This window comes from Tamandua tetradactyla, chromosome 9, assembly GCF_023851605.1.
Source record: "Tamandua tetradactyla isolate mTamTet1 chromosome 9, mTamTet1.pri, whole genome shotgun sequence".
NCBI lineage: Eukaryota > Metazoa > Chordata > Mammalia > Pilosa > Myrmecophagidae > Tamandua > Tamandua tetradactyla.
The window spans coordinates 25386298-25401164 of record NC_135335.1 but is presented as its reverse complement, the minus strand read 5'-3'; positions in this window follow the sequence as shown (position 1 = coordinate 25401164).

Here is a 14867-nt window from a genome sequence, read left to right as displayed (position 1 = left end):
TGCTTCCCAGAGGAGAAAGGAAAGGGACTTTACCAGCAGCAGGGGCTGAGCACAACCAAATGCCAATTGTGGAATTAATTCACAAATTCTGACCACTAAAAATAGGCCCCCAGCTCAGCTCAACCTGGTCAAAGCGGAGGATGCTGATTTTTGCCCTGGCACCATGGGGGCAGGGCTGATGGAAAAAGAAAGAAGAAAACAATAAACAGTGGTTATTTTGGATCAGACAGCACATAATAATTAAAAGGGTCTGAGCCCTGAAGGAAAAGGGGATACAAAGGACTGAAGGTACACAAAGCAACATACCAACTTATGCTTTGATTGATAAACCTGAGGAATGGGGGTTCTGCTCTGAGAAGGATTTTTGTCTTTCTTGTGGCTGTGTTTCTACAAAGGCTTGACTGCCTTTGGATACAGTAGCAGGGCTTCTCAGGCTGCAACTGCCCCAGGCATAGCCAGAAACAAACTTGTGTGAGAGCTTGTCTGGAGCCTGCACCTTCCCCAGGAGAGGGGTGGGGCACAGCTCAGGTGGATTCCCTCCCTCAAAGAGTTCAGACCCCAGGGTCTGGAAAATTGAAGTGATTAAAGCCAACCTACAATATTTCATCTATCTCCATCATGCCCCCAGCAGGGAGCATCTGCTGAAGTTAAAGGTACTGCATCACCTTATGCTGGTGGGACTTGCAGGCAGACAAGCACCACATACTGGGCAGGATAGGAAAATACAGAGTCCAGAGACTTCACAGAAAAGTCTTTCAACCTGCTAGTTCTCACCCTCAGGGAAAACTGACACAGGTGACTCTTTCCTCCTAGAAGGAGGCCAATTTGGTCTGGGAAAATCTGTCTGGGGTCTATAATACCTAAGTAAACCCTTCTATGGGTGGAATGGGGGGAAAGGCATCATACAGGCAGGGAAAGAAACAAGAAAACAAGAACTGAAAAATTCTGCTCTGTAAACGAAACCTAAGCTAGTGGTACAGAATAAGCTGAACTGACTGTCAAAGAACAGATAGCCAACAAAGTCATCCAGCAAGAAAATCCTAAGTAAAAAAGTGAAAACAATCTCCAAAATAAACTAATTAAAGTAATTAAGTGCCTGGAAGCCAGCAAAAAAATAACGAATCACACTAGGAAAATTGAAGATATGGCCCAGTCAGAGGAACAAACCAGCAATTCAAATGAGATACAGGAGTTGAAACAATGAATTCAGAATGTTCAAACACACATGGAAAACCTCATCAAAAATCAAATCAGTGAATTAAGGGAGGATTTAAAGAAGGCAGGGAATGAACAAAAAGAAGAAATCAAAAGTCTGAAAAAGTAAGCCACAGAACTTATGAAAATGAAAGGCACAGTAGAAGAGATGAAAAAAAACAATGAAAACCTACAATGTCAAATTTCAAGAGGCAGAAGATATGATTAGTAACCTGGAGGATGGAACATCTGAAATCCGACAAACAAAAGAAAATATAGGGAAAAGAATGGGAAAATATGAGCAGGGACTCAGGGAATTAAAAGACAACATGAAGTGCATGAATATACATGTTGTGGGTGTCCGAGAAGGAGAAGAGAAGGGAAAAGGAGGAGAAAAACTAATGGAGGAAATTATTACTGAACATTTCCCAGCTCTTATGAAAGACTCAAAATTGCAGATCCAAGAAGTACAGTGTACCTCAAACAGAATGGATCCAAATAGATGTATGCCAAGACACTAATCAAAATGTCAGATGTCAAAGAGAAGGAGAGAATCTTGAAAGCAGCAAGAGAAAAACAATCCATCACATACAAGGGAAGCCCAATAAGACTATGCATAGATTTCTGTATGCGCAGAAACCGTGGAGGCTAGAAGACAGTGGGATGATATATTTAAATTATTAAAAGAGAAAAATGGCCAACCAAGAATTCTATATCCAGCAAAATTGTCCTTCAAAAATGAGGGGGAAATTAAAACATTTTCAGGTAAAAAATCACTGAGAGAATTTGTGACCAAGAGACCAGTTCTGCAAGAAATACTAAAGAGAGCACAAGAAGCAAATATGAAAAGACAGGAGAGAGAGATATGATGAGTATAGGAATGAAGACTATCAGTAAAGGTAAAAGAAGAAAAAATAGATATGACATATAAAATCCAAAAAGCAAAATGGTAGAAGAAAGTACAGTAATAACACTAAATGTTAATGGATTAAGCTCCCCAATCAAAAGACATAGACTGGCAGAATGAAAAACAGGACCCACCTATAGGCTGTCTATAGGAAACACATCTTAGACCCAAGGATAAATATAGGTTGAAAGTGAAAGGTTGGGAAAAGACATGTCATGCAAACAACAATCAGAAAAGAGCAGGAATAGCTATACTAATATCCAACAAATTAGACTTCAAATGTAAAATAGTTAAAAGAGACAAAGGAGGTCACTATGCATTAATAAAAGGAACAATTTAACCAGAAGACATAACAATCATAAATATTTATGCATTGAGCCAGAATACTCCAAAATACATGAGGCAAATACTGAAAACACTGAAAAGAGAAATAGACAATCTGCCATAATAGTGAAGACTTCAGTTCCCCACTCTCATCAATGGACAAAACATATAGACAGAGGATCAATAAATAAACAGAATTTGAATAATACAATAAATGAGCAAGACTGAACAGACGTTTATAGAACATTATACCCGACAACAGCAGGATGCACCTTTTTCTCAAATGTTCATGGATCATTCTCAATGATAAACCATATGCTGGGTCACAAAGCAAGTCTCAATAAATTTAAAAAGATTGAAATCATACAAAACACTTTCTCAGATCATAAAGGAATGACGTTGGAAATCAATAATGGGCAGAGTGCCAGAAAATTCACAAATATATGGAGGCTCAACAACACACTCTTAAACAACCAGTGGGCCAAGGAAGAAATTACAAGAAATTTCACTTGAGGCAAATGAAAATGAAAACACAACATATCAAAATTTATGGGATGCAGCAAAGGCAGTGCTAAGAGGGAAATTTATTGCCCTAAATGCCTAAATCAAAAAAGAAGAAAGGGCAAAAATCGAGGAATTAAATGTCTACTTGGAAAAAGTAGAGAAAGAACAGCAAACTAACCCTAAAACAAGCAAAAGGAAAGAAATAATGAAGATTAGAGCAGAAATAAATGAAATTGAGAACATGAAAGCAATTGAGAAAATCAACAAAACTAGAAATTGGTTCTATGAGAAAATCAACAAGATTGATGGATCCTTAGTGAGGCTGACAAAAAGAAGAGGATGGAAATAAATTAAACCAGAAATGGAAGAAAAGACATAACCACTGACCCCACAGAAATAAAGGAAGTAATGAGAGGATTCTATGAACAACTTTATGCTAATAAATTTGACAATATAGATGAAATGGACAACTTTCTAGAAAGGCATGAAAAGCCAACATTGACTTGAGAAGAAATAGACGACCTCAGCAAACAAATTACAAGTAAAGAAATTGAATCAGTCATTAAGAAGCTCCCCAAAAAGAAAAGTCCAGGACCAGATGCCTTCACATATGACTTCTACCAAACATTCAAGAAAGAATTAGTAAGAATCCTGCTCAAACTTTTCAAAAAAATTGAAGAGGAGGGAAAGCTACTTACCTCATTCTATGAAGTCAACATCACCCTCACACCAAAGCCAGACAAAGATATTATGAAAAAACAAAACTATAGACCAATCTCTCTAATGAACATAGGTGCAAAAATCCTCAACAAAATTCTAGCAAATCAAATCAAGCAGCACATTAAAAAAATTATACACTATGACCAAGTAGGATTCATCCCAGCTATGCAAGGATGGTTCAACATAAGAAAATCAATTAATGTATTACACCATACCAACAAATCAAAGCAGAAAACCAAATGATCATCTAAATTGATGCATAAAAGGCATTTGACAAAATTCAACATCCTTTCCTGTTGAAAACACTTCAAAGGATAGGAATATCAGGGAACCCTCTCAACATGATAAAGGGAATATATGAAAACCCCACAGCTAACATCATCCTCAATGGGGAAAAACTGAAAACTCTTCCCCTAAGATCAGGAACAAGAAAAGGATGTCCACTATCACCACTGTTATTCAACATTGTGTTGGAAGTTCTAGCCAGAGCAATTAGACAAGAAAAAGAAATACAAGTAATCAAAATTGGAAAGGAAGAAGTAAAACTCTCACTGTTTGGAGAAGATATGATACTATATGTTGAAAACCATGAAAAATCCACAGTAAAACTGCTAGAGCTAATAAATGAGTACAAAGTGGCAGATTACAAGATCAACACTCAAAAATCTGTAGTGTTTCTATACACTAGTAATGAGCAATCTGAGGGGGAAATCAAGAAAAAAATTCTATTTACGACTGCAACCAAAAGAATAAAATACTTAGAAATAAATTTAACTAAAGATATAAAAGACCTATACAAAAAAGTGTACAAGAAATTGTTAAAAGAAATCACAGAAGACCTAAATAAATGAAAAAGCATACCATGTTCATGGATTGGAAGACTAAATATAGTTAAGATGTCAATTCTTCCTAAACTGATTTACAGATTCAATGCAATACCAATTAATAGCCCCAAAACTTACTTTTCAGAAATAGAAAAAACAATTAACCAAATTTATCTGGAAGGGAGGGTGCCCGAATAGCTGAAAGTATTCTGAGAAAGAAAAATGAAGTCGGAGTTCTCATGCTACCTCACATTAAGGCGTATTATGAAGCTATAGTGGTCAAAACAGCATGGTACTAGATAAAGACTGACATACTGACCAATGGAAACAAATAGAGTGTTCAGATATAGACCCTCTCATCTATGGGCAATTGATCTTTGATAAGTAGTCAAATCAACTCACCTGGGACAGAACAGTCTCTTCAATAAATGGTGCCTAGTGAACTGGATATCCATATGCAAAAGAATGAAAGAGCATCCATATCTCACACCCAACATAATAATTAACTCAAAATGGATCAAAGACCTAAACATTAGATCTAAGACTATAAAACTGTAAGAAGAAAATGTAGGGAAATATCTTATAATAGGAGGCAATTTCCTAGAACTTACACACAAAGCATGAGCATTGAAGAAAGAAAGAAAGAAATGGGAACCCCCTCAAAATTAAACACTTTTGTGCATCAAAGAATTTCATCAAAAAAGTAAAAAGACAGCCTACACAATGGGAGACAATATTTGGAAACAATATATCAGTAAAGGTCAAGTATCCAGGATATATAAAGTGATTGTTCAACTCAACAGCAGAAAGACAGAAAACCCAATTACAAAATGGGCAAAAGACTTGAACAGACACGTCTCACAAGAGGAAATGCAAATGGCCAAAAGGTACATGAAAAGATGCTCAAGTTCTCTGGCTTATAGGTAAATACAAATCAAAACCACAATGAGATATCATCTCATACCCATCAGAATGGCCATTATCAATAAAACAGAAAACGACAAGTGCTGGAGAGGATGTGGAGAAAGAAGCACACGTATCCACTCTTGGTGGGAATGTCAAATGTTACAACTGCTGTGGAAGGCAGTTTGGCAGGTCCTCAGGAAGTTAAATATAGAATTGCCATATGACCCAGCAATACCATTGCTAGGTATCTACTCAGAGGACATGAGGGCAAGGAAAGGACACAAATGGACATTTGCACACCAATGTTTATAACAGCATTATTTACAATTGCAAAGAGATGGAAACAGCCAGTGTCCATCAACAGATGAGTGGCTAAACAAGCTGTGGTATACACATATGATGGAATATTGTGCAGCTGTAAGACAGACAGAATAAAGTTATGAAGTATGTAACAACATGGATACCTTAAGGACATTATGTTGAGTGAGATTAGCCAGAAACAAAAGGACAAATACTGTTTGGTCTCACTGATATGAACTGACATTAGTGAATAAACTTGGAGAATTTCATTGGTAACAGAGACCATCAGGAGACAGAAATAGGGTAAGATATAGGGTAATTGGAGCTGAAGGGCTACAGATTGTGCAACATGATTGACTGTAAAAATTCAGAAATGGATAGCACAATACTACCTAACTGTTATACAATTATGTTAAAACACTGAATGAAGCTGAATGTGAGAATGATAGAGGGAGGAGGGCTGGGGCACAAGTGAAATCAGAATGAAAGATAGATGATTAAGACTGAGGTGGTATAATATAGGAATGCCTAGAGTGTATAATGATAGTGACTAACTGTGCAATTTTAAAAAATGCTTTTGCATGAGGAAGAATAAAAGATGCCATTACTACAGGTGTTGAAAATGATGGTTATTAATATTTAAAAATTTTAACTTATGTGTGAGACCAAAACCAAAAAATGCTTATTTGGTACAAAATTTATATTTTGACTAGTGCAGTTCCTAATATAACTTATGTAGAAAGCTTAGTTGAACTCCATAAGTACGTGGAACCTTGAGCAGGGCATGAGATTATGTAGGTTTGTCTAGAGTGATGCCCCAATAAATCTCATAATGATTTGAACAGTGAGTAAAAAGTATTTGCAAAGTCCCCTTTGGGGAATGGTGAGAAAAGGGGAAAATTCAACTTCCCCAAGTTGAATTCTTGATATTCTCACAAGCAGTAGAGACAACCAAAGTAATAGGCTTAGTCCCCAATCTTAGCATTTGTTCATATGAAACTTAACCCCACAAAGGATAGGTCAAGCCTATTCAAAATTAGGCTTAATAGTCACCCCCAAGAGAACCTCTTTTGTTGCTCATATGTGGCCTCTCTCTCCAGCCAACACAGCAAGCAAACTCACTGTCCATGTACTTATGGTGGTCTACATGGGACATGACTCCCAGGGATGCGGACCATTCTGGCAATGGGGACAGAAATCTTAGAATGAGTTGGGACTCAGCATCAAGGGATTGAGAAAACCTTCTTGACCAAAAAGGGGGAGAGTGAAATGAGACAAAATAAAGTGTCAATGGCTGAGAAATTCCAAACAGAATTGAGAGGTTATCAAGGAGGTTATTCTTATGCATTAAATAGATATCACCTTGTTAGTCAAGATGTAATGGAGAGGCTGGAGGGAGCTGCCTGAAAATGTAGAGCTGTGTTCCAGTAGCCATGTTTCTTTCTTTCTTTTTTATTAATTAACAGAAAAAAGAAATTAACCCAAAATTTAGAAATCATACCATTCTACATATGCAATCAGTAATTCTTAACATCATCACATAGATGCATGATCATCGTTTCTTAGTACATTTGCATCGGTTTAGAAGAACTAGCAACACAACAGAAAAAGATATAGAATGTTAATATAGAGAAAAAAAATAAAAGTAATAATAATAGTAAAAAGAAAAAAACAAAAACCTATACCTCAGATGCAGCTTCATTCAGTGTTTTAACATGATTACTTTACAATTAGGTATTATTGTGCTGTCCATTTTTGAGTTTTTGTATCTAGTCCTGTTGCACAGTCTGTATCCTTTCAGCTCCAGTTACCCATTATCTTACCCTGTTTCTAACTCCTGCTGGACTCTGTTACCAATGACATATTCCAAGTTTATTCTCGAATGTCGGTTCACATCAGTGGGACCATACAGTATTTGTCTTTTAGTTTTTGGCTAGACTCACTCAGCATAATGTTCTCTAGGTCCATCCATGTTATTACATGGTTCATAAGTTTATCTTGTCTTAAAGCTACATAATATTCCATCGTATGTATATACCACAGTTTGTTTAGCCACTCTTCTGTTGATGGACATTTTGGCTGTTTCCATCTCTTTGCAATTGTAAATAACGCTGGTATAAACATTGGTGTGCAAATGTCCATTTGTGTTTTTGCCCTTAAATTCTTTGAGTAGATTCCCAGCAATGGTATTGCTGGGTCATATGGCAATTCTATATTCAGCTTTTTGAGGAACCGACAAACTACCTTCCACAGTGGTTGCACCATTTGACATTCCCACCAACAGTGGATAAGTGTGCCTCTTTCTCTGCATCCTCTCCAGCACTTGTCATTTTCTGTTTTGTTGATAATGGCCATTCTAGTGGGTGTGAGATGATATCTCATTGTGATTTTGAGTTGCATTTCTCTAATGGCCAGGGACATTGAGCATCTCTTCATGTGCCTTTTGGCCATTTGTATTTCCTCTTCTGAGAGGTGTCTGTTCAAGTCTTTTTCCCATTTTGTAATTGGGTTGGCTGTCCTTTTGTTGTTGAGTTGAACAATCTCTTTATAAATTCTGGATACTAGACCTTTATCTGATATGTCATTTCCAAATATTGTCTCCCATTGTGTAGGCTGCCTTTCTACTTTCTTGATGAAGTTCTTTGATGCACAAAAGTGTTTAATTTTGAGGAGTTCCCATTTATTTATTTCCTTCTTCAGTGCTCTTGCTTTAGGTTTAAGGTCCATAAAACCACCTCCAATTGTAAGGTTCATAAGATATCTCCCTACATTTTCCTCTAACCATTTTATGGTCTTAGACCTAATGCTTAGATCTTTGATCCATTTTGAGTTAACTTTTGTATAGGGTGTGAGAGATGGGTCTTCTTTCATTCTTTTGCATATGGATATCCAGTTCTCTAGGCACCATTTATTGAAGAGACTGTTCTGTCCCAGGTGAGTTGGCTTGACTGCCTTATCAAAGATCAAATGTCCATAGAAGAGAGGGTCTATATCTGAGCACTCTATTCGATTCCATTGGTCAACATAGCTATCTTTATGCCAATACCATGCTGTTTTGACCACTGTGGCTTCATAATATGCCTTAAAGTCAGGCAGCGCAAGACCTCCAGTTTCGTTTTTTTTCCTCAAGATGTTTTTAGCAATTCGGGGCACCCTGCCCTTCCAGATAAATTTGCTTATTGGTTTTTCTATTTCTGAAAAATAAGTTGTTGGGATTTTGATTGGTATTGCATTGAATCTGTAAATCAATTTAGGTAGGATTGACATCTTAACTATATTTAGTCTTCCAATCCATGAACACGGTATGCCCTTCCATCTATTTAGGTCTTCTGTGATTTCTTTTAACAGTTTTTTTCTAGTTTTCTTTTTTTTTCATTTGACATTGCTTTTTTTTTATTAATTAACAAAAGAATTAACAAAACAATTAGAAATCATTCCAATCTACATGTACAATCAGTAATTCTTAATAACATCACATAGTTGCATATTCATCATTTCTTAGTACATTTGCATCGATTTAGAAAAAGAAATAAAAACACAACAGAATAAGAATTAAAACAATAATAGAAAGAAAAAAAAAACAAAAAAAAACAAAAACAAAAAACCTATACCTCACATGCAGCTTCATTCAGTGTTTTAACATAATTGCATTACAATTGGGTAGTATTGTGCTGTCCATTTCTGAGTTTTTATATCCAGTCCCGTTGTACAGTCTGTATCCCTTCATCTCCAATTATCCCTTCTCTTTTTTTTTTTTTTAATTAACGGAAAAAAAGAAATTAACCCAACATTTAGAGATCATACCATTCTACACATGCAATCATTAATTCTTAACATCATCACATAGATGCATGATCATCATTTCTTAGTACATTTGCATTGGTTTAGAAGAACTAGCAACATAACCGAAAAAGATATAGAATGTTAATATAGAGAAAAAAATAAAAGTAATAATAGTAAAATCAAAACAAAACAAAACAAAAACCTATAGCTCAGATGCAGCTTCATTCAGTGTTTTAACATGATTACTTTACAATTAGGTATTATTGTGCTGTCCATTTTTGAGTTTTTGTATCTAGTCCTGTTGCACAGTCTGTATCCCTTCAGCTTCAATTACCCATTGTCTTACCCTGTTTCTAACTCCTGCTGAACTCTGTTACCAATGACATATTCCAAGTTTATTCTCGAATGTCCGTTCACATCAGTGGGACCATACAGTATTTGTCCTTTAGTTTTTGGCTGGATTCACTCAGCATAATATTCTCTAGGTCCATCCATGTTATTACATGGTTCATAAGTTTATCTTGTCTTAAAGCTGCATAATATTCCATCGTATGTATATACCACAGTTTGTTTAGCCACTCTTCTGTTGATGGAGATTTTGGCTGTTTCCATCTCTTTGCAATTGTAAATAATGCTGCTATAAACATTGGTGTGCAAATGTCCGTTTGTGTCTTTGCCCTTAAGTCCTTTGAGTAGATACCTAGCAATGGTATTGCTGGGTCGTATGGCAATTCTATATTCAGCTTTTTGAGGAACCGCCAAACTGCCTTCCACAGTGGTTGCACCCTTTGACATTCCCACCAACAGTGGATAAGTGTGCCTCTTTCTCCGCATCCTCTCCAGCACTTGTCATTTTCTGTTTTGTTGATAATGGCCATTCTGGTGGGTGTGAGATGATATCTCATTGTGGTTTTGATTTGCATTTCTCTAATGGCCAGGGACATTGAGCATCTCTTCATGTGCCTCTTGGCCATCCGTATTTCCTCTTCTGAGAGGTGTCTGTTCAAGTCTTTTTCCCATTTTGTAATTGGGTTGGCTGTCTTTTTGTTGTTGAGATGAACAATCTCTTTATAAATTCTGGATACTAGACCTTTATCTGATATATCATTTCCAAATATTGTCTCCCATTGTGTAGGCTGTCTTTCTACTTTCTTGATGAAGTTCTTTGATGCACAAAAGTGTTTAATTTTGAGGAGTTCCCATTTATTTATTTCCTTCTTCAGTGCTCTTGCTTTAGGTTTAAGGTCCATAAAACCGCCTCCAGTTGTAAGATCCATAAGATATCTCCCAACATTTTCCTCTAACTGTTTTATGGTCTTAGACCTAATGTTTAGATCTTTGATCCATTTTGAGTTAACTTTTGTATAGGGTGTGAGAGATGGGTCTTCTTTCATTCTTTTGCATATGGATATCCAGTTCTCTAGGCACCATTTATTGAAGAGACTGCTCTGTCCCAGGTGAGTTGGCTTGACTGCCTTATCAAAGATCAAATGTCCATAGATGAGAGGGTCTATATCTGAGCACTCTATTCGATTCCATTGGTCGATATATCTATCTTTATGCCAATACCATGCTGTTTTGACCACTGTGACTTCATAATATGCCTTAAAGTCAGGCAGCGCGAGACCTCCAGCTTCGTTTTTTTTCCTCAAGATGTTTTTAGCAATTCGGGGCACCCTGCCCTTCCAGATAAATTTGCTTATTGGTTTTTCTATTTCTGAAAAATAAGTTGTTGGGATTTTGATTGGTATTGCATTGAATCTGTAAATCAATTTAGGTAGGATTGACATCTTAACTATATTTAGTCTTCCAATCCATGAACACGGTATGCCCTTCCATCTATTTAGGTCTTCTGTGATTTCTTTTAGCAGTTTTTTGTAGTTTTCTTTATTCTAGTTTTCTTTATATAAGTTTTTTGTCTCTTTAGTTAACTTTATTCCTAGATATTGCATTCTTTTAGTTGCAATTGTAAATGGGATTCGTTTCTTGATTTCCTCCTCAGCTTGTTCATTACTTGTGTAGAGAAATGCTACAGATTTTTGAATGTTGGTCTTATAACCTGCTACTTTGCTGTACTCATTTATTAGCTCTAGTAGTTTTGTTGTGGATTTTTCTGGGTTTTCGACATATAGTATCATATCGTCTGCAAACAGTGATAGTTTTACTTCTTCCTTTCCAATTTTGATGTCTTGCATTTCTTTTTCCTGTCTAATTGCTCTGGCTAGAACCTCCAACACAATGTTGAATAATAGTGATGATAGTGGAAATCCTTCTCATGTTCCTGATCTTAGGGGGAAAGTTTTCAATTTTTCCCCATTGAGGATGATATTAGCTGTGGGTTTTTCATATATTCCCTCTATCATTTTAAGGAAGTTCCCTTGTATTCCTATCTTTTGAAGTGTTTTCAACAGGAAAGGATGTTGAATCTTGTCAAATGCCTTCTCTGCATCAATTGAGATGATCATGTGATTTTTCTGCTTTGACTTGTTGATATGGTGTATTACATTAATTGATTTTCTTATGTTGAACCATCCTTGCATACATGGGATGAATCCTACTTGGTCATGATGTATAATTCTTTTAATGTGTTGTTGGATACGATTTGCTAGAATTTTATTGAGGATTTTTGCATCTATATTCATTAGAGAGATTGGCCTGCAGTTTTCTTTTTTTGTAATATCTTTGCCTGGTTTTGGTATGAGGATGATGTTGGCTTCATAGAATGAATTAGGTAGTTTTCCCTCCACTTCGATTTTTTTGAAGAGTTTGAGGAGAGTTGGTACTAATTCTTTCTGGAATGTTTGATAGAATTCACATGTGAAGCCATCTGGTCCTGGACTTTTTTTTTTAGGAAGCTTTTGAATGACTGATTCAATTTCTATACTTGTGATTGGTTTGTTGAGGTCATCTATTTCTTCTTGAGTCAAAGTTGGTTGTTCATGTCTTTCCAGGAACCCGTCCATTTAATCTAGATTGTTGTATTTATTAGCGTAAAGTTGTTCATAGTATCCTGTTATTACCTCCTTTATTTCTGTGAGGTCAGTAGTTATGTCTCCTCTTCCATTTCTGATCTTATTTATTTGCATCCTCTCTCTTCTTCTTTTTGTCAATCTTGATAGGGGCCCATCAATCTTATTGATTTTCTCATAGGACCAAATTCTGGTCTTATTGATTTTCTCTACTGTTTTCATATTTTCAATTTCATTTATTTCTGATCTGATCTTTGTTATTTCTTTCCTTTTGCTTGCTTTGGGATTAGTTTGCTGTTCTTTCTCCAGTTCTTCCAATTGAACAGTTAATTCCTGCATTTTTGCCTTTTCTTCTTTTCTGATATAGGCATTTAGGGCAATAAATTTCCCTCTTAGCACTGCCTTTGCTGCATCCCATAAGTTTTGATATGTTGTGTTTTCATTTTCATTTGCCTCGAGGTATTTGCTAGTTTCTCTTGCAGTTTCTGCTTTGACCCACTTGTTGTTTAAAAGTGTGTTGTTGGGCCTCCACGTATTTGTGAATTTTCTGGCACTCTGCCTATTATTGATTTCCAACTTCATTCCTTTATGATCTGAGAAAGTGTTGTGTATGATTTCAATTTTTTTAAACCTGTTAAGACTTGCTTTGTGACCCAGAATATGGTCTATCTTTGAGAATGATCCATGAGCACTTGAGAAAAAGGTGTATCCTGCTGCTGTGGGATGTAATATCCTATAAATGCTTGTTAAGTCTAGCTCCTTTATAGTAATATTCAGATTCTCTATTTCTTTATTGATTCTTTGTGTAGATGTTCTGTCCATTGATGAGAGTGGTGAATTGAAGTCTCCAACTATTATGGTATGTGAGTCTATTTCCCTTTTCAGTGTTTGCAGTGTATTCCTCACGTATTTTTGGGCATTCTAGTTCGGTGCGTAAATATTTATGATTGTTATGTCTTCTTGTTTAATTGTTCCTTTTATTAGTATATAGTGTCTTTCTTTGTCTCTCTTAACTGTTTTACATTTGAAGTCTAATTTGTTGGATATTAGTATAGCCACTCCTGCTCTTTTCTGGTTGTTATTTGCATGAAATATCTTTTCCCAACCTTTCACTTTCAACCTATGTTTATCTTTGGTCTAAGATGTGTTTCCTGTAGACAGCATATAGAAGGATCCTGTTTTTTAATCCATTCTGCCAATCTATGTCTTTTGATTGGGGAATTCATTCCATTAACATTTACTGTTATAACTGTTTGGATAATATTTTCCCCTAACATTTTGCCTTTTGTATTATATATATCATATCTGATTTTCCTTCTTTCTACACTCTTCTCCATACCTCTCTCTTCTGTCTTTTCATATCTGACTCTAGTGCTCCCTTTAGTATTTCTTGCAGAGCTGGTCTCTTGGTCACAAATTCTCTCAGTGACTTTTTGTCTGAGAATGTTTTAATTTCTCCCTCATTTTTGAAGGACAATTTTGCTGGATATAGGAGTCTTGGTTGGCAGTTTTTCTCTTTTAGTAATTTAAATATATCATCCCACTGTCTTCTAGCCTCCATGGTTTCTGCTGAGAAATCTACACATAATCTTATTGGGTTTCCCTTGTATGTGATGGATTGTTTTTCTCTTGCTGCTTTCAAGATCCTCTCTTTCTCTTTGACCTCTGACATTCTAACTAGTAAGTGTCTTGGAGAACGCCTATTTGGGTCTAATCTCTTTGGGGTGCGCTGCACTTCTTGAATCTGTAATTTTGGGTGTTTCATAAGAGTTGGGAAATTTTCAGTGATAATTTCTTCCATTAGTTTTTCTCCTTCTTTTCCCTTCTCTTCTCCTTCTGGGACACCCACAACACATATATTTGTGCAGTTCATATTGTCCTTGAGTTCCCTGATACCCTGTTCAATTTTTTCCATTCTTTTCCGGATAGTTTTTGTTTGTTTTTGGAATTCAGATGTTTCATCCTCCAAATCACTAATTCTATCTTCTGTCTCTTTAAATCTATCATTGTAGGTATCCATTGTTTTCTCCATCTTTTCTACTTTATCCTTCACTTCCATAAGTTCTGTGATTTGTTTTTTCAGATATTCTATTTCTTCTTTTTGTTCAGCCCATGTCTTCTTCATGTCCTCCCTCAATTTATCGATTTCGTTTTTGAAGAGGTTTTTCATTTCTGTTTGTATATTCAGCATTAGTTGTCTCAGCTCCTGTATCTCATTTGAACTATTGGTTTGTTCATTTGACTGGGCCATATTTTCAATTTTCTGAGCGTGATCCATTATCTTCTGCTGGCATCTGGTCATTTAGTCAGATTTCCCTGGGTGTTGGACACAACAGGTTGAAATATTTTTCTGTGAAATCTCTGGGTTCTATTTTTCTTATCCTGCCCAGTAGGTGGCGCTCGTGGCACACGTTTGTCTGTGGGTCCCACCAGTAA